The 18,782-nt window shown below is 37.2% G+C and overlaps 1 long non-coding RNA gene across 1 annotated transcript in view; it reads right to left on the minus strand.

Annotated features, from left to right (window-relative positions):
* Window positions 1–16,879, minus strand: part of LOC129146683 (uncharacterized) — a 33,285-nt gene extending 16,406 nt beyond the window's left edge. Inside the window, exons 1-2 of the long non-coding RNA XR_008553711.1 lie at window positions 16,750–16,879; window positions 5,994–6,109 (exon numbers count right to left, since the gene is read on the minus strand). This is a non-coding gene — a long non-coding RNA (uncharacterized LOC129146683). The remainder of the gene's footprint in view (window positions 1–5,993; window positions 6,110–16,749) is intronic.
* Window positions 16,880–18,782: the final 1,903 nt, after the last annotated feature.

Below are 18,782 nucleotides of genomic sequence, written 5' to 3' on the forward strand. Positions count from 1 at the left end.
ATGAAAACTGATCCAGCCACTATGGAAAGCTATGTGTGGAGGTTCCTCAGAACACAAAACATGATCTACCATATTATCCAGCATCCACTCCTAGGAATCTACCCAAATGACACAAACACACTAATTCTAAAGGAAACCTATACTTCTATATTTATAGCAACATTATTTACAAAAAACAAGATCTGAAAACAACCTAAATGCTCCAAGTATATGAATGGATCAAAAAGTGGTGGTATATTTATACAATGGAATATTACTTAGCAATAAATAATGATAAACTCATGACATTTGCAGCAACATGGGCATAACTGGAAGGGTTTATGCTAGCTGAAATTAGGACATCCTTTCCCCCTAACAAAATTAGTCATAAGGAAAAAGATAAACACTTGATGGACTCACTTATATGTAGAATATAGAGAAACTAACTGAAAGGTTAAAAAAAGTCAAAACTAGCAAGCTGACCATAGAAATGAGGCATACAGCAAGTGAGGGGGAGGGAAAAAGAGGGGTCAAAACAGGGGAGGGAAGCTACAAAAGGTAATATGGTGATGGTTCACAGTTGGTAATGTGGTGGGAGAACTCTGGGGACTACAATGACATAAAAATACTAATTAATAAATAATAAACAAGAAGAAAGAGGAGGAGGAGAAGGAGGAGGAAGGGAAAAGGAAGACTAAGAAAAAAAAGAAGTCTGACACAAAATGTGAAACAAATGCTAACCTGTTACAATTGGGTTATGCATTTTCCCCCAGGGGCTACTGACAATGCCAGATTACAATTCAGGTTATCAAAATTTATGTCGGGCTGCTTCTGGAATCTAGTGGGTAGAGCTCAGTGATGTTGCTAAAGATCCTGCAGTGTAAAGAAAAGTCTCCTAAAACAAAATTATCCAGCCTAGAATATTAAAGTGTGAGATACCTTGATTTGTAACAGTAAATCAGATAGTGTCAGAGATAAAGCTAAGGAAAGGAATTGTTGAGAAATTGTAATTACAATAAGATAAATCTGATTTCTATAAGAGCTTTGACGCAAGAAAGATAATATTCCACGGACCCAAAATGTGGAAAAAATGTAGAAAACTATAAAAAGAAAATGATTCCAATAGATAGATATAGCCAATTATATCACAAACACCACTGTCTGTGATGATGGAAATATGCTTATTTTTGCACTTCAGTACAGTTACCACTAGCTGCCTCTGCCTACTGAGTATCTACAGTAAGTTTACTGGACTAATGTAAGTGAATAATCCATTTTTTTAAATTTATGTATTTTAATTACCTACAATTTAAATAGTTTGAGCTATATGTAAACTAAGATCCACCAAGCAACAACATTCATGTGAAATTTACGTGGGGGAAGAGGAAAACATGTTAATTTTAGAGGGAATAGCTTCTGAGGTCAACATTTACAGTAACCATTGTGAGAGGCAATATTTTTGTTGAATCCAGAGTGATTTCTTTGCCTGGCTTTATGAAACATTCTTGTAAGCTAAGTATAGAACTCATTTTGGTTTATATTTATATTTCCCAAAATTTAATAAGCTATTTAATAAAACAAAGTTAAATTTAATATGACAAAAGTTTCCAAAGCTTCTTGCTTCTAAGTGTCCATGTTACTGTGTTTGGCATGAGAATTTATTTATATTTTTTAAGATTTTGTTTATTTTTACAAGCACTGGGGTACAGGTCAGAGGCATGGGTGGGTGAGAGAATTCACCAGAGATGGAGTGGGGAGCAGAACAGGCAGACAAATCAAAGACACTGCTGAGAGGAACAGCGGACGAGGCAGGAGAGTTCTGCCATGCCATGTGGGTATATCCCTAGCTGGCCAGGAATTGAACATGTGCTGAAGAGGCTGCAGACAGCTTCACAGTGCAGCACTCAACCTGCTGCACCACCAGGGAGGTCTGAGAATTTATTATTTTTAATGGATCATTATGTTTTTTTCATTTTTTAATTTATATATATTTTACATCATTGTTCATTTTGAAACAATGTTTCCTTTATTCCCCCCACTAGGGTGTAGTCCCATAGAATCTCCTTCACCAATTCACCCATGCACCGTCACCAAAGTCAGTCCCCTGTAGTATGAGAATTTAAACTATCACTTGACACCCCTGTACATTGGCTAAATTCTACCTTCTTTAGCTACCTTCTGTAGCCCATGGTAAATTATGTTCTATTAAAATAAGCATATAATTTGTTACTTCAGCCTTTACAATGTTTCCAAAAACTTTTTACCATTAGTTATACTGTTCAATCTAGTGTAAAAAATGTATTTGCTGGGCCGCCCCTGGTGGCGCAGGCGGTTGAGGGACACGCTGTGAAGCTGTCCACAGCCTCTGCTGCTCTGGTTCCATCCCGGCCGGCTGGCGAGGAGGGGCCCGCATGTCAAGCAGACCACTCCTGTTGTGCCCTCTGCTCCTCTCAGCAGTGTATTTCGTCAGTCTGCCTGTTCTGTTCCCGGCTCTGTCTCTGGTGAATCATCTCACCCTCCCGTGCATCTGGCCTTTACCCTGGTTCTTGTATGTATGAATAAATGAATAAAACCTAAAAATCAAATAAATAAATAAATAAATAATGTTTTTGCAAATGGCTTATACAGGGTAATCCTTTCATCATAACCTATAAACAGATGTGAAGGGTGCATTTTAAGAAGACAATAGTTTTCACAAACTCATACATGGCACAATTGTATTCTAAGGGAGATAATGTTCCTCCAAAAGTAATGGCAGCAGTTACTGTTGTATTCTATATCCAACTATTTAGGAGCAAAATGAGGCTCAGGAAAGTTCATTAATGAGTCACTTTCACAGTAGTGGTGATGGGCTTTCAAGTCAGGTGTGTCTAATTGGGAAATTTATCTCTTTATAATATTCTACCCTTACTATTAATTATTTTCTAATAATTGGAATTTTTTTTTTCCATTTCCATAGTCATTAACATGCTAGCATCCTCCCATGACCACTTCTTCAAGGATATTGTACTAAGATTACATGACTTAACAATAGCTCTCCAGTCATGGTTCAAATAATATTGAGGAAAGGAGGAAATTGCTGTGGTTTTTCATTACTGACATCAAAGTGACTACTTCAGTTGCATATGAATAAAATGTGTAGATTTCCACCTTTACTTTGCAAACAACATAATAAGCAGAATAGTAAGATTTATAGTCTCTGCTAAGAATGTTTTTGGACACAAAACTCCATTTGCTTTGAATCAATAGAGATATGCAATCTAAACATGTAAATTTGTCCATGTTTTGGGATTCCTTAAATTTTATTTCCAGAGTCATAATTATTTACAATCTTTATATCTCACTTGTTCAAAATTATTCTTCTAATTTTCATGTTATTCCAAATGAATTTATCTGCATCTGTGCCAATAAAATATCTTCAAGTTTTCTACACTATGATTCAAATAATTTTTAAAATTCATGTTCTAAGAAAATTTTATTTCATTTTTATTTTATTTTATATATGTTTACATCATTTTTCATTTTTGCACAATGTATGCATTTTCATCTTGGTTATATTCCCCATACAATTCCCACCCTCCTTATCTTGACCCTAATCCCTACTCCCCCGCCCCCCAGTAGTGTGTCTTTTCTTCATAGTTCCTTGTTGATTTTGATTTTTACTTTACTATAATTAGTCATTTTCCTGGTCTTCTAAATTCCTACTATGAGCAAGTCTGCCCACTATTTTTCTTTTTCTTTCTGGCTTATTTCACTGTGCATGATCCCTCACAGCTCCATTCATGTTGCTGCAAATTGCATGCATTTATCTTTTTGATTGCTGAGTAATATTCCATTATGTAAGAAATTTTAAGAATATGCACTTAATTATAAAAATTACTTATAGCAATATTAAATCATTGAAAATATTTCAAGTGTAGAAATACAGCTGAGTCTCATTATTCATGGATTGTGCATTTGTGAAATTTCTATTCATCAGAAGTCATCTTTAGTACTAAAATTAACACTTGCCTCATTTTCACAGACATGCATGGAAGGATATGAGACTGAGGTCAAATAAGGTGGCAATCTGCCTTCCTGTTTCAGCTCTCACACTATAAATATGTATCTTTTGTGGTATATTTATTGCCATGTTTTGCTTTTTTATATGTGCTTCTGTCATTGATTTTGCTGTTTAAGAAACATCATTTAAAATACAATTTAAAATGCTGAAGGTGGCCAAAGGCACAAACATTTACTAACAAGATAAATAAGAATAGGGGGATATAATGTATATGAGGACTATAGTTCACTGTACCATATGGTCTATTTTAAATAGACAATATTTGCTAAAAAAGTAGATCCCATAAGTTTTCATTACAAGGCAAAGTATTTTTTTATTTATATAACTGTATGAGGTAACAATACTACATTTATCAGGATAATAATTTTATTATATATGCAAATCAAATCATTACACTGTATACTTTAAACATGAATAGTGTTATATTTCAACTGTATCTCAACAAAACTAAAATATTCATTTGGGGATTATGTTAAGCAAAAAAGTCAGTAGGAGAAACACATAGACTTGGTGTTGTCACTTATATGTGGAATACAGAGAAACAAAACAAAGGGTCAACTAAAACAAATGAATAGCTAACCCAAGAAATCTGACTGCAGATTTGAGACTACCATGTGGCAGAGGGAGAATGGGAAGTGCAAAGGCTAGAGAGAGCACAATGGACTGTAATGGAGGATTAAGGGAGATTTTTGTTGTGTGTGATTCACCTGAAAGGAGTGTTCCTGTATCTCTAAACCATATGCAATGCTGTAAAACAATATTACCACAATAAAAAATATTAAAAACATATCTAAGGGGAAAAATGGGGGAATCTGGGTGACTATTGTCAATCATTTGTATCATTTTTATCATTCAATTATTTGTATCATTCTTGCAAGCTTTATAAATCTGAAACGACTTCATAATCAATCATTATAAAATGAAGAAAATGTATTTAATGATTATTAAAAAAAATAAAAAAACTTTTAATAATTCCTTAAAAACCAAATGTGTATCTCCCTTGAACTCTAAGCTAGGTTTAAGAGGACCCAGTGGGATGAATGAAATGTAGGGCATAGTGTATGTAGGCCCCTAAAGTCAGTGACCTCATGCCTCAGCTGCTAGGGGAGTGTTGTGTGAACTGAGTGGGGTCAGGGATGGAAGAAGGGAGAAGAATGAGATACGAGAGGAGAGTGAGAGCTGAAAGATGTGTACTTTCTTTAGAAATTGTTTATGGTTTCTGCTTCATGTATATGTCAGTGCCCTGAGGACAGGCTTCACTTGTCTCTCCAATTGGACACATTGGCATTGCCTCCCACTGTCAGAACAACTGGAAAACTACAATAGTTATTGGAAGGCATGAGATCAGGATAGAGGGAATTTAGCAATCTCAAGAACTATTCTCTCTAGGCTGTGGAAAAGTCCAATGAACTAGTCCTGCCTCTAAGGAAAGCAAAAAGATAAAAGTAAATAAATGAAAATGGTCCTTAATTGTAGTGATGAAGTACACTTTAGTATTTCTAAGCACAAGGAGGCTGTGAATGTGTCTTTAATGTTTTTAGTACTATTGATAATAAGTTCAATGCTCATGAACTCACTATATATATATATATATATATATATATATATATATATATATATATATATATACATGTCTAATATTGAGGGACAGGAGAACTAGCTGGCTCGGAAAGGGCCCACAATAGCTAACTGCAAGCTGGCTGGCAAGGGCTGGTTGTAAGATAGCAGGCTGAGGCTGGGTGTTGAGGGAGCAGAAAAGCTGACAGGTAAAGGCTACTAGTCACAAAGCTAGTGAGCAGAGGCTGCTAAACACAAGGGCATGTGGAGGCACACAGTAGCCTGTGATGGCTTCACTCTCAGGGTGGCAAAGTAGGGCAATGAAGGAAATGGGGTAGTGGAAAAGTTCCAAAACAGGGAACGTGTCGATGACAGATTATAAAAGTAAACCTACCGCCAACATCAATGGGCTCCTCCCTTGGACCCCCTCCTGCTGTCAGGAGTCTTTCTTGCAATAAACCTGAGCTTGCTAACCTTCAGTCCAGTGTGTCGGTGATTATTTCTCAATCACTAGAACAAAAGAATCCAGCCAATCAGCAACAATATGGTGGGTGACTTTAAACAGAAACATATACAAACCAGATTACTCACTGATTGATTGACAAAAGTATTCTGATATTTGGCATTTCCTCTAGAAGCAATGATTCCACAAAAAAAAAAAAAAAAAAAAAATCCAATGTCAACGAAGACTTACACAATCACAATAATAAGAATCAACTTATTAGAAAATATTTTCTTCAAACTAAAGCAGAAATACTGTTACTGGATGTGGAATCCCCCCAACACCCCCTTGTACTTGGGATTTTGGTTGATGCCAAAAGTTGCTGCTGAGGAAGCTAAATGTAGAGTTAGGCAGGGGACCTCTCATCAGGACAATTTGATTGCTTGCTCACTCACTCACTCACTCACTCACTCACTCACTCACTCACAGACTTCTGTGTGAATATAAGATGTAAAGTCCAGGGATGACATCTGCTGAACAGCAGGCAGACATTATGGCCAGAGGAGCAAAACCAGCTAGTGCACCTTGACAGGAAGTTAAGTGTAAACAAGAACTAGAAATAGGATGTTTTCATTAGCAGCAACAATGGACCCTCCCAAGCAACAGACCCTATTCACTCCCCCCTCCAGCTTGTGCCAGACTATTATGCATCCCCAATCAACTTCCCCACCAAGTGCATTCCTCCACACATTCCTCCACTTACTTGCCCACCTTCCCTGAATCTGACCTCCAAATAAAAGTCAGAATTGCCTTGGGGGAAAGCATCACATCTCCAAAGATGTGCCCCCTCTAGTGTCTCTCTCTCTCTCTCAATACTTAGACTTCAGTTATTTTTACTTTGTCCCCTGCTGCTCCCAAGATTGCTGCCCCAAGAGAGTACAGCTGGAACTTATTATATCATTAATAAGTTTTCTCTACATTTGGCCAAATTGCTCCCTCTTGGCACTGAAATTGTGAAAACTTTCTAATACTCATATTTTTTTTCAATAGAAGGATCATAGTACCAATTTTGCTAAAACCTAATGGCATCACTATAACTTGCAAAAATGAAACATTTATTTAGATGTGATATAAAATTTAAACAAATATGCCAGAAGATTTATTTTATTTAAACTTGCTTTAATACTCCATAACAAACAGGAAAATAAATCATTAAATTTTGATTCTATAACAAATGAACAGCTAATTTATTTTTGGAGCTATTATTTTATTCTAAAATCTTTGAAAATATAAATTTAATACCAACTTGCTACAATGCATGTTCAGTTTAGACTTTGTATTCATTATTTTCACATTTCCAAACTTACTGAAATATTGTATGTGAATCAAAATATTTGTGTATCATTTTATTTGCTGGAGGCATATATATTAAGGTTCTCCAGAGAAATGCAATCAATAAATAAGATACATATATAAATACTGATACATATAGGTGGAATGCAGTGCCTGGAAGGACACAGACCAGGTTTTCTATGATTGGAGCAGACAGACTCCAGCAGAGTCCTGGAGACCTCAGTGTCTTTCTCAGGCTTTTATTAAGATTTTACACATGGTGCAGCAATCAGGTGCATGGCGGTGGGCAGGAGGCCAACAGGCCTCCCAGCCTGGGGCAAATCTTCCCTCTTTATTGGACTCTTTCTGGTATTCTCTCCCTTTCATTTTTTTGTGTTCTCTCCTGCCTCTGCTTCTCTGGTCAAATATAAATACTGCAGCCATGGTCCACAGAAGTAAGCAATACAACTGAACATAACAATGTACCGAATGCAGGTGACCACCATTAGGCATGAATCCTAATGGCCAGAGGGCAGAAAAGCCTGAAAACCATTTACCCTATATGGAAATATATAGATTTGGACACAGATACACATATACAAATACATAGATTTAAAGACATGGGGAGGGAGAGAGAGCGTTATCTTCTTGATCTACAGTCAGTAAGCTGGAGTGCTGAAGAAGTAGTTCTGGTTCACTGTTCTGAAGGCTTGAGACTCAAGAGTTCATGTTTCAGTTAAATCCCAAGCCAGGAACAAAGCAAAACAAAACAAAAACATGTTTCAGTTTAAAGCTATTCAGGTAAGAGGGGTCCCCTCTGATTCAGATTATGATCAACATTTTTTTTTCTATTAAACTTTCCACTGATTGGATGAGAACAGTGTGTTTTACTCACTCTATTGATTTAATAGTGTAATGTTTGAACAAATATGTGGGACCCATCACCTAGTCAAGTTATCAGATAAAATTAACCAACCATCACAAAGGCTAACATATATTTGAAGCCTAATCATGAAGAAATTGATGTATTAAGAAAACACTTTCATTCAACAGGGATTATTCTGAAAAATTTACAAATGTGTTCTCAATTAAATCACATAAAAATAGCAATTCCATTTTTTAGATGAAGAAAGGAAGCACAATAAAGTTAATTAACTTGAGTAAAACTGTTATATGGCACAATGGAAAGAAACATGGACACCAGGGTTACCAAAAAGCAGGTTTAATACACCGGTGCTGACTCAGTGGATTTGCCTCCCAAGGCTGATGTCCCTTTGTAGAAAGTCAGGGGCTTATATACACTTTAAGTTTCTACAAGGTCCTGGGTGGGTTTGAATTGGCAGCTACACATGGTAAGATATGGCACAGCTACATACCAATAGGCGAGTCATATAGTTGCATACCAAGGGTGAGTAAAGGGTCAGTAGTCATGGGACCCCCCAGGTCCATCCTGCCTCATGGTGGTATATGATCTAAGATTTATATCAGGGGCCTCCCTGGTGGCACAGCAGGTTGAGGGCCTTGCTGTGAAGCTGCTCGCAGCCTCTCCTCTGCAATGAGGGTTCAATCCTGGCCTGCTGGCGAGAATCACACACGACAAAGCAGACTTTTGCTGTTGCACCTGCTGCTCCCCTGCTCTGTCTCTGCTGGATTCTCTCACCCACCTACACCTCTGGCCTGTACCCCAGCTCTTGTATAAAAATAAATAAATCTTTAAAAAAAAGATTTATTAAAAAAATAAGATTCATATCAGGGACTAAGTTGCATACCAGGAACTGAGTTAAAGGTTGTTACTAAGGTCTCCAGGTTGCTTATCCCAGTTCACCATGCTTCAAAAAAACTGTAGGTAAGCTTTAGAGCAAGTTATGTTAGGGGGAAAAGGATGTCCCAAAGCTAATTCCATATAGGCTTTGTGGACTCCACCCCCACCCCAGGTCAAAGCCAAAGACACTGGGAACTCCAAATCCCATCACCACCAAAGGGAAGGTGGCTGGGACCTGAGGGTGGGGTTAAGCAGCCAGGTGGATATAAAAGGCAGACACGTGGGCTTTGGGGATCCCCCATTTTTGGCTCTCTGCCAGCTCGCAGTGTCCAGCCAGCTCTGAGAGTGACTTTGGGTTTCCAGGTCGTCGAATCGGGTAGGACGCATTAAAGACTTTATTTCCCTATTTTCTCCCTGAGTTGTACATTTTCCTTATTTCCTTTTCTCTTGTAAATAAACCTTTTAGTAACCTTTTGCGTGTGTCTGTAGTAGAGTATTCATAAGTCCCTTTAAAGCGCGCGGGTGAGGACCCACAGCCAGGAACCCGTTTAATATCGGGGTTGCTCTATAACAGCTATACACCCATGCCATAGCCCCAAAACAAAAAGTAATGTTGCCTTTGTATCTTTTTTTTAAATATTTATTTATTTATTTATATAAGAACCGGGGTACAGGCCAGATGCTCGGGATGGTGAGAGGATTCACCAGAGGCAAAGTCGGGAACAGAACAGGCAGACTGATGAAATACACTGCTGAGGGGAGCAGCGGGCATTACAGGAGAGTACTGTGTGCCATGTGGGACTCTCGCTGGCTGGCAGGGATCCAACCTGCACAGCCAAGGCTGCGGACAGCTTCACAGCACTGCGCTCAACCGCAGTGCCACCGGGGAGGCCCATGCCTTTGTATCTTGCTGTACAAAGCCTCCCAATCATATAAACTCATTGTATCCTTATAATAACACCCCCCAAAAACCATCATTTCCTTCACTTTACAGGTGGTAAAACTGAGTTCTACAATAATTATTAAGATTTAGAAAATTAGTACAAAATACATCTGAAATATGTTGAAACCAGAACTAAATTCAACTTTGTTTTCCCAAATTTTTCATTCTCAATTGTAAAGAAGAATTAAATAAAAATAGTTTTTTTCTGAGCTTTCATAGTATAACCTCATGATATGGTATATATAGTGTAGTTAAAAATAATCATATGGAATCAGAATTTAGAAAACATTTTTATATCTGATACTGAATGATTGAGTTAATATATCATCACAATATACTTGCTCTAATTATATAACAATGTGATTCATCATTATAAATACCCTATAATATTGATAATTTATTACTCAATAAAGTCTCATCAGCTGGCAACAATAGCCACAGTATCAGGCAATGTATGAGTTTATGTGTTTTATTATTTAATTTACACAATTCAAGATGAAGAAGGACAACATATTTGTGAAACCTCAAGAGAAAGTTTAAAATTTCCCCAAATTACTTTTGTTCTGTTATTTCCATAATGGAACATGCAAAACCAATTATTTACAAATCTTGTATTTGTTAGCTTGGTAACAGTATTTATGAGAATGTCTATATGTAACAGGGTGCTCCCCAGGGAATGGGGAGGTTCTCTGTTCCACCCAAGTAAGAGTATAAATGAGCAGGAAGAAGGGGAAGCTGGAGAGGAGACTGGAGAAAGAAGGAGACCTGGAAGAGGCACACAAAGCAAAGAGACATGTGAAAAATCTGCACTTGCTTCTTGGTCTTGGACTGGTTGAAACAGGTGTGGGTGAGAGACCCGTGGGATGTTAACCAAGCAGCTTTTATCTTGACATGCTGGAGCAGAAGGAGCACAATCTAAATCAAGATAAAAGCTGCCATTGTTAGCTATCCACAGGACTCTCACTCACGTAGGTTCAACCAGTCCAAGACTAAGAAGCAATTGAGGTTTTTTTACATGTCTCTTTGCCCCATGTGCCTCCTCTGGGTCTCCTTATCTCCTCTTCCTTCTCCAGTTTGCTCTCCAGTTTCAGCTTTACCCTTCCTTAGGTGGTGCATGGAACCTCACCTTTTCCTGCGGACCACCCTGTTACATATACAGCAATAGCTATGTGCATATCTCTGGTATGTTTAAATGGTGTCTAGTCTTTTTGATAACCTAACTGAAAGGTTCAATGCGGTAAAGAAAAGGAGAGCCAGGCTAAATTTCTCAAAGGGAGGGAAAGTTTATTGTGCCCTGGGTGGACCTCACACACCCAAGGTGGGAGTCAGTGAAGCTGCACACGTTGTTAGGGGGAAGCAGGGTTTTATAGGGTAAGGAGGGGTCAGGTGGGAAGTTGGGTTCCTATGGGGGGGGGTTGTAGTGAGCGAAAATGTTTGTGGGGCAGGTAGCAGGTAGAGGTTCTTTGTCTGAGAAGAGACTCCTAGGGGGAGGGAGGAGGTTCATTGTCTGAGTCCTCCAGGCAGGTATCCTCATTCCTGCCCCCAAGGTGGGCTTCCTGGTTGGCTTTTGCATTCTGGCCTCCTGCAAGGACCTCTCTTACCAGCCTTTTGTTGATAGGAAAAGGGGCTAAGGTTCTTTCTTTGGCTACTTCCTGCTGAAAAGGGGCAAAGATCAAGGGGGTGGCTCAGGCCTGTTTATGAGGGTCTTCTTCAGGGATGGGAGAATATGATGGAGAAGGAGTTGGTTAAAGGTGGTACAAGACACTAACTAAATTTATTATTCCATACAATAATACAAGAAATGGAAGGTGATACCAAAAAATCTTTTAAATGATCTTTATACTACTGGCTATTTTTTCATGTGTTAGTAAATATGTATCAATTTACAGCTAAGATTGTATTTTATAGAATTTATTTCCCTTATGAGTCTAGTAAGACTGTGAATATCTCTGCTGTTCTTATGATTTTCAACATTACATCAGATTTACTGAAATGATAAATTTGTATAACAATAGGATCATATTGAATTTGATTATTCTCATTTTCAAATGTGAAATAGCAGCCTCTATAATTCTTGAGATTTCATCTGTACAACTGTTCACAGTTTGTATCATAAAAAACGCACTTAAAATGATTAGTTCCCACAGGTTTCAATAAAATTTCCCTCTAAGTAATGGTATTAAAAGTTGACCCTACAGGAGTCTCCCTGGTGGTGCAGGGGTTAAGTCTCCCACTATCAAGTTATCACCAGCCACTGTGGCATGAGTTCCATCCCCTGTCTCGCATGCTGTTCCCTTCAGCAGTGAATTTCAGTAGATCTGCCTGTTCTGCTTCCCACTCTGTCTGTGGTAAATCCTCTCACCCCCTTCACCTCTAACCTACACATCAGTTATGTATGCATAAGTAAATAAAAATAAACCTTAAAAAAATGACCCTGCAGAGTGAACTAATCATATGAACTATTTAACTTGTGTGTGTGTGTGTGTGTGGTTTTTATCCTTCTAGCCACACAGATTTGAAAACTATCTTTGAATCTTCCTTCTCCTTTGTCTCATCACTATCTCAACTGAAAATATAAACTTTATTTTGACGATAACTTTAAAATATAATATTTGTCATATGTGCACATTTCTGGAATATTGCAGCTACTAAAAAAGTGGGTCACTTGAAACAACAGCTTGAAGGTAAGGCACATACTCGGTGTCTTAGATCTTGCACTTATTCCTCCAATGCTCATCATCTGGGTTTCCTCAAAGGGTATTGTATTTACCTTCAATTTCATAGGCTTTGTGGAAGTCAAATAGCAAAGATAAAAGAAATACATTTATAAAACAAAAAAAGATATTACTTCTAAAGTATAACATAAAGGGATTCTTTGGTAAAGATACGTAATATACTGGAAACAGGATAGCCTTTGACTCAAACATGTAAGTTGAATATTGAGTCCAAAATGAACAAGCACAATAACTTTATGGTATCTAAAATTGATATTATTGGTAGGAACGTTTCCTACCCCTCCTGAACATTTCCCTAAGTTGTTAATCTTTGCCCACTTGAATCTGCTCCTCTTCTAAGTATAGGTCATTACAGGAAATGAGTTTTGTAATCCTCCAATAACAAGTAGCACAACTGACCAAGTGTCTCAGCTGTTGTGTTCTGAAAGTCATCACAGTCAGACTTTTTACAGGTTGTTTCTCAGTGACTGTACATGGCAGCACTATTTATCGAAAGCACTGAAGTTCTCTGATTTTTGCTCTGAGCACTAAGAAGGATCTGACTGGACATTCTGTATATATTAATGCAGTCTCTCTCCTACACTCAGGTTCAGGTTTGTATGCTGTTTGTCAAATTTCTTAGCCTTCTGAGTACTCTTTCCAATTTATATTCTGTCTGGCTCCCTTAATATAATATTTGTACATTGAATCTTATTTTGGCATGTACTTCTCAAAGGGCTGACTACCATAAGAAGAAACATGGAACACCCTCTAAAAATTTATTGTAGGGCCTCCCCTGGTGGCACAGGTGTATGAGCGCTGCACTGTGAAGCTGTCCACAGCCTCTGCAGTGCCAATTAGATCCTGGCTGGCCGGCAAGGGGCCCACATGGTGCAGCAGACCTCTCCTGACTTACCCGCTGCTCCCCTCAGCAAAGTATTTCATCAGTCTACCTGTTCTGTTCCCTGCTCTGTCTCTGGTGAATCCTCTCAGTCTCCTGCACCTCTGGCCTGTACCCCGATTCTTGTATAAATAAATAAATAAATCTTTATAAAAATAATAAAAAAATAAAAATTTCTTGTGTTTACTCTCTATGGAAAAAATCTGTAGCAGCAAATCACATTAATTTTTATCTACATCATTAGACTCATCATAATCAATTAAATGATTCAATATGGTTCTTGATGCATAATCAGGATATATCAAACATACTATGTTTATATTTAGAATTATTAGATGTGATACAGTTTTTAACTTGCATAAAAGAAAGGACACAGATACATTAATAAACAGCCATATGCAGTACTGCTGCTAATGTATGGCAAATCAAGAAGTTAAGCCTTGTGCACCTGATTAAAAAAATCTGAAAGCTATGAAATTCTGCTTCCTAGAAATCACCAACAACTTGTGTCACATGGTGCAACTAAAATCTTATTTCCAGCTTTGTGCAATGCCCTCCAACCCCATTATGCCTCTCTTTATACTGTTTAAGATATTCACAATATTGCCACCTACTTCACAAAAAGCAAGGATTCAATATTCAATCAATAGGTAGAAAATGGGAGAGTTGGCTTTTTTAAACATAAATACACATTTCAAAATGTTTCTGACAAGAGCTATTCTTTTCAAAGATCTTTAAAATGACATCTCCTCACAACCTTGGTAAATAACTTCCAGGGTCCATGGGACCCATAGAAAGAAAGGTTGTAATTAATTTAACCAAAGTTCAAATAGAAATGTCTACTATTCTTTAGTTACTATATTTAAATATAGCTTCAATTTAAGTAAAGATTATATCTGCATATACAGTATGCTTTTCATTTTGACTCAGCTATATTTTGAATGATTTTATTTCTAACAGTAGCCACATTTTTACATGAAGTTAAATAGCTATTAGATAAAGACTCATTTATAGAAATAATTTTATACATTAATTAAATAGGTCAAATTAGAATAAGGGCAAAATATTGATATAATGTCAAAATATCCCAACTCACAAATAAATATTTAGAATTTTCTTTTAAATAGTTGAAAATATTTATTAACTTTAGTGATATCATAAAGAAGTATATAAGAAGTAAAACAAACAGCTGGGGCAGAACTTGTGTGCAGGAAACTGCATCTCTGAATCTCCATTTTAGAACAGGGAACTTCCTTCAATGAAGTCTGCTTGAAACCGGCAGAAAGCTCCCCATGGAGTCAGAGGTGATCTGGGAAGCAATCCCATGCCAGGCCCCTTCTGTCTAGCAGTCCCAGCCCCGAGGGGGAGTGGGCATCCAAGGCTGGGGCAGACTGTGCAAGCAGGAAAGTGTGTCTCTGACTCGCCATTTAGGACAGGAACCTTCCTTCAATAAAGACTTCTTGAAAATGGCAGAAGGCTCCCCACAGAGCCAGAGGTGAGCTCAATGCCCCCGCAAGCCTGGTTCCCCCTGGCAGGGAGTTGGAGCCCAGAGGGGGATCCAGCAATTTGGAGCCCAGAGTACAATCCAGCTGCCCCACCTCCAGGGAAGTCTGTGGGACTTCAAGACACACCGTTGGAATTAAACAAACACAGAAGGAGGAGATATTCTGTGACAGTGACCATTAATATACTCAAAGTATCACTGCCTCACTGGACTTCTGGCTTAAAAGTATTTGACTTGTTTGGACCACAAGTTTCAGAAATCCCAGAAAGAGCACACCAAAACGATGCCAACCAGTACCAGTGACACAGTGTCCAAATGCATAGGACAAATTAGAAAACAGGCAGCAGGGAGAAGAAAAACTACATGCAACCTAGCAACTCCTCAGGAAAAATACACAACACCAAAAGAAAACCACCCACCCGATTGCAATGACAGTGACTTGGAAGAAATTCTGAGCCTTCCAGAAAGAGAATTTAAAATTGCCATGATTAAAAAACTGAAGGAAGTCAAAAATGATATGGGAAAAATAATCAACGATCAGAAGAATAAAATTGAGTCCCTAAAGAGGGAGTAAAAAGAAATGCAGGAGATCAAATGGAGGAGCTAAAGAAATCTGGGAAAAGCAGTGAAAGCAGAATAGATGGAATGAAAGAACGAATAAGCACTCTTGAAGACACAGAAATAAAAAGAACCAAAACAGAAAAGGAAAGAGAAGCACGAAGGAAAAAGAACAAAGAAAGACTTCGGGAACTATCTGACTCCACGAGGAAAGGAAATATAAGAGTTATAGGAATCCCAGAAGGAGAAGATAGAGACCTAGGAACAGAGAAACTATTCAAAAAATAATTTAAGAGAACTTCCCAAATATGAAGGAGCTAAAAATAGACATACAAGGGCCTCCCCTGGGGTGCAGCTGTTGAATGCTGGGTTGCAAAGCTGCCCGCAGCTTCTGCAGCGCTCCTTCGATCCCCGACCACTGGGCAAGGGACACACATGTTGCGCAGACCTCTCCTGCTGCCTGCTGCTCCCCTTAGAAGTGTATTTCATTGGTCTGCCTGTTCTGTTCCCTACTCTGGCTCTGGTGAATTCTCTCACTCTCCTGTACTTCTGACTGTACACAGTGCTTGTATAAATAAATAAATAAATAAATAAAAATAAATCTTTTTTTTTAAAAAAAGAGGTATTTTAAAAAAATAAGAGGAAAGACAAACACAATGGCAAATACAGATGCTAACATCAATATTAACTCAAAATGTAAATGGATTAACTCTTCAATAAAAAGACACAGATCATTGTCTGGATTAAGAAACAAAACCCAACCTTTTGCTGTCAGCAGGAAACACATTTAACTACAAAAGATAAAAATAGACTCAAAGTTAAAGGATAGAAAACAATCCTACAAGCAAATGGACCAAAAAAGAAGGCAGGGACAGCTATATTGATAAAACAGATTTCAAACTCAAAAAGGTAAAAAGAGACCCCTACGGTCACTACATTATGATCAAGGGGACAATACTTCACGAAGAAATAACACTCATTAACATATACTCACCAAATGAAGGAGCACAAAACTATATCAGACAACTATTATCATCTCTGAAAACAGACATCAGAGAAAACACATCTGTAGTAGGAGACTTCAACACTCCACTATCAATGATGGATAGATCAACAAGACAAAAAATAAGTAAGGACACTAAAGCTCTAAATAAGAATCTAGAGCTCATGGGCATCACAAACATCCATAGAACACTAAACCCCAAAAAAATCTGAGTATGCATTTTTCTCAAGCACACATGGATCATTCTCCTGGATCCATCACATACTGGGACACAAGACAAACATCAACAGATACACCAAGATTGAAATCATACCAATCATATTCTCTGACCATGAAGGCATCAAACTAGAAATAAACCATAAAAAGAGGGCAAGGAACTATCCAACCTCATGGCGATTGAAACCCACACTACTGAAAGACCACTGGAATAATGAGGTGAACAAAGAAGAAATTAAAAAATACTTTGAGTTGAATAACAAGGAGAACAACAATTTCCTAAATATATGGGATGCAGCAAAAGCAGTAATAAGAGGGAAATGTATAGCAATAGAGGTTCACATCAAGAAACAGAAAAGATCTCAAAGAAATAATCTAATTTCAAAGTTCAAAAGACTAGGAAAAGAACAACAACAACAACAACAACAAAAAAAAAAAACCAATGGCAGAAGAAGAAAATAAATAATAAAAATCAAAGCAGAAATAAATGAAATCGAAACTAAAAAAAAATCCAAAAGATCAATGAAAGCAAAATCCTGGTCTTCAAAAAAATAAATAAAATAGACAAACCCCTTGCCAGGCTCACAAAGGAAAAACGGGAGAAAGCACAAATGAACAGGATCACAAATGAAAGAGGAGAAATCACAACAGACATTGCAGAAATCAAAAGAATAATAGGAAACTACTATGAACAGTTATATGCAAACAAGTTCAACAATCTAGAAAGATGGACAAATTCCTACAACTCTACAATCACCCAAAGCTATATAAACAAGAAATATAACACCTAAACAGACCAATTACATACAGCAAAATTGAAATTGTAATCAAAAATCTCCCCAAAAACGAAAGCACAGGACCTGATGGATTTACAAATGAATTCTACCAAACATTCAGAGAAGAATTAGTACCTATCCTTCACAAACTCTTTCAAAAAATTGAGAAGGAAGGGATAATACCAAACACGTTCTATGAAGCCAACATTGTACTAATAAAAAACCAAACAGGAAAACACAAAAAAGAAAACTACAGGCCAATCTCTCTAATAAATGCAGATACAAAAATCCTCAATAAAATTTGAACTATCAGAATCCAACAATGTATCCATAAGATAATTCACCATGACCAAGTAGGATTTATTCCAGGGACACAAGGATGGTTCAACATCCAGAAATCAATCAATGTTATCTAACACATCAACAAAAGGAAATATAAAAACCATATGATAATATCAATAGATTCTGAGAAAGCTTTCACAAAGTACAAAAGCCCATTCATGATAAAAGCCTTTGAAATTATTGGGATACAAGGAACATACCTCAACATCATAAAGGCCATATATGACAAGCCCATAGCCAGTATCATTCTCAATGTCAAAAAGCTGAAAGCATTTCCATTAAATCTGGAATAAGACAAGGATGTCCACTCGCATCACTGCTTTTCAATATAATACTGGAAGTCTTAGCCAGAGCAATAAGACAAGAGATATAAAAAAAAAAAAATCCAAATAGGAAAAGAAAAAGTTAAATTATCACTATTCGCAGATGATATGATAATATACATAGAGAACCCAAAAACTCTACAAAAAAACTAATTAAACTAATCAATCAGTTTAGTAAAGTGGCTGGATACAAAATCAACACACAAAAATCAGTAGCCTTCCTAAACACAAACAATAAATCTGAAGAAGAAGAAATAAAAAAAAAACTTTTATTATTGAAACAAACAGAAAAAAGAAAAAAAAAATACCTGTGAATAAATCTAACAAAAGAGGTAAAGGACCTATACAAAGAAAACTATAAAATAAT

The sequence above is a fragment of the Talpa occidentalis genome, unplaced genomic scaffold, assembly GCF_014898055.3.
Source record: "Talpa occidentalis isolate TD23 unplaced genomic scaffold, MPIMG_talOcc4v2.1 talOcc4.4, whole genome shotgun sequence".
Classification (NCBI taxonomy): domain Eukaryota; kingdom Metazoa; phylum Chordata; class Mammalia; order Eulipotyphla; family Talpidae; genus Talpa; species Talpa occidentalis.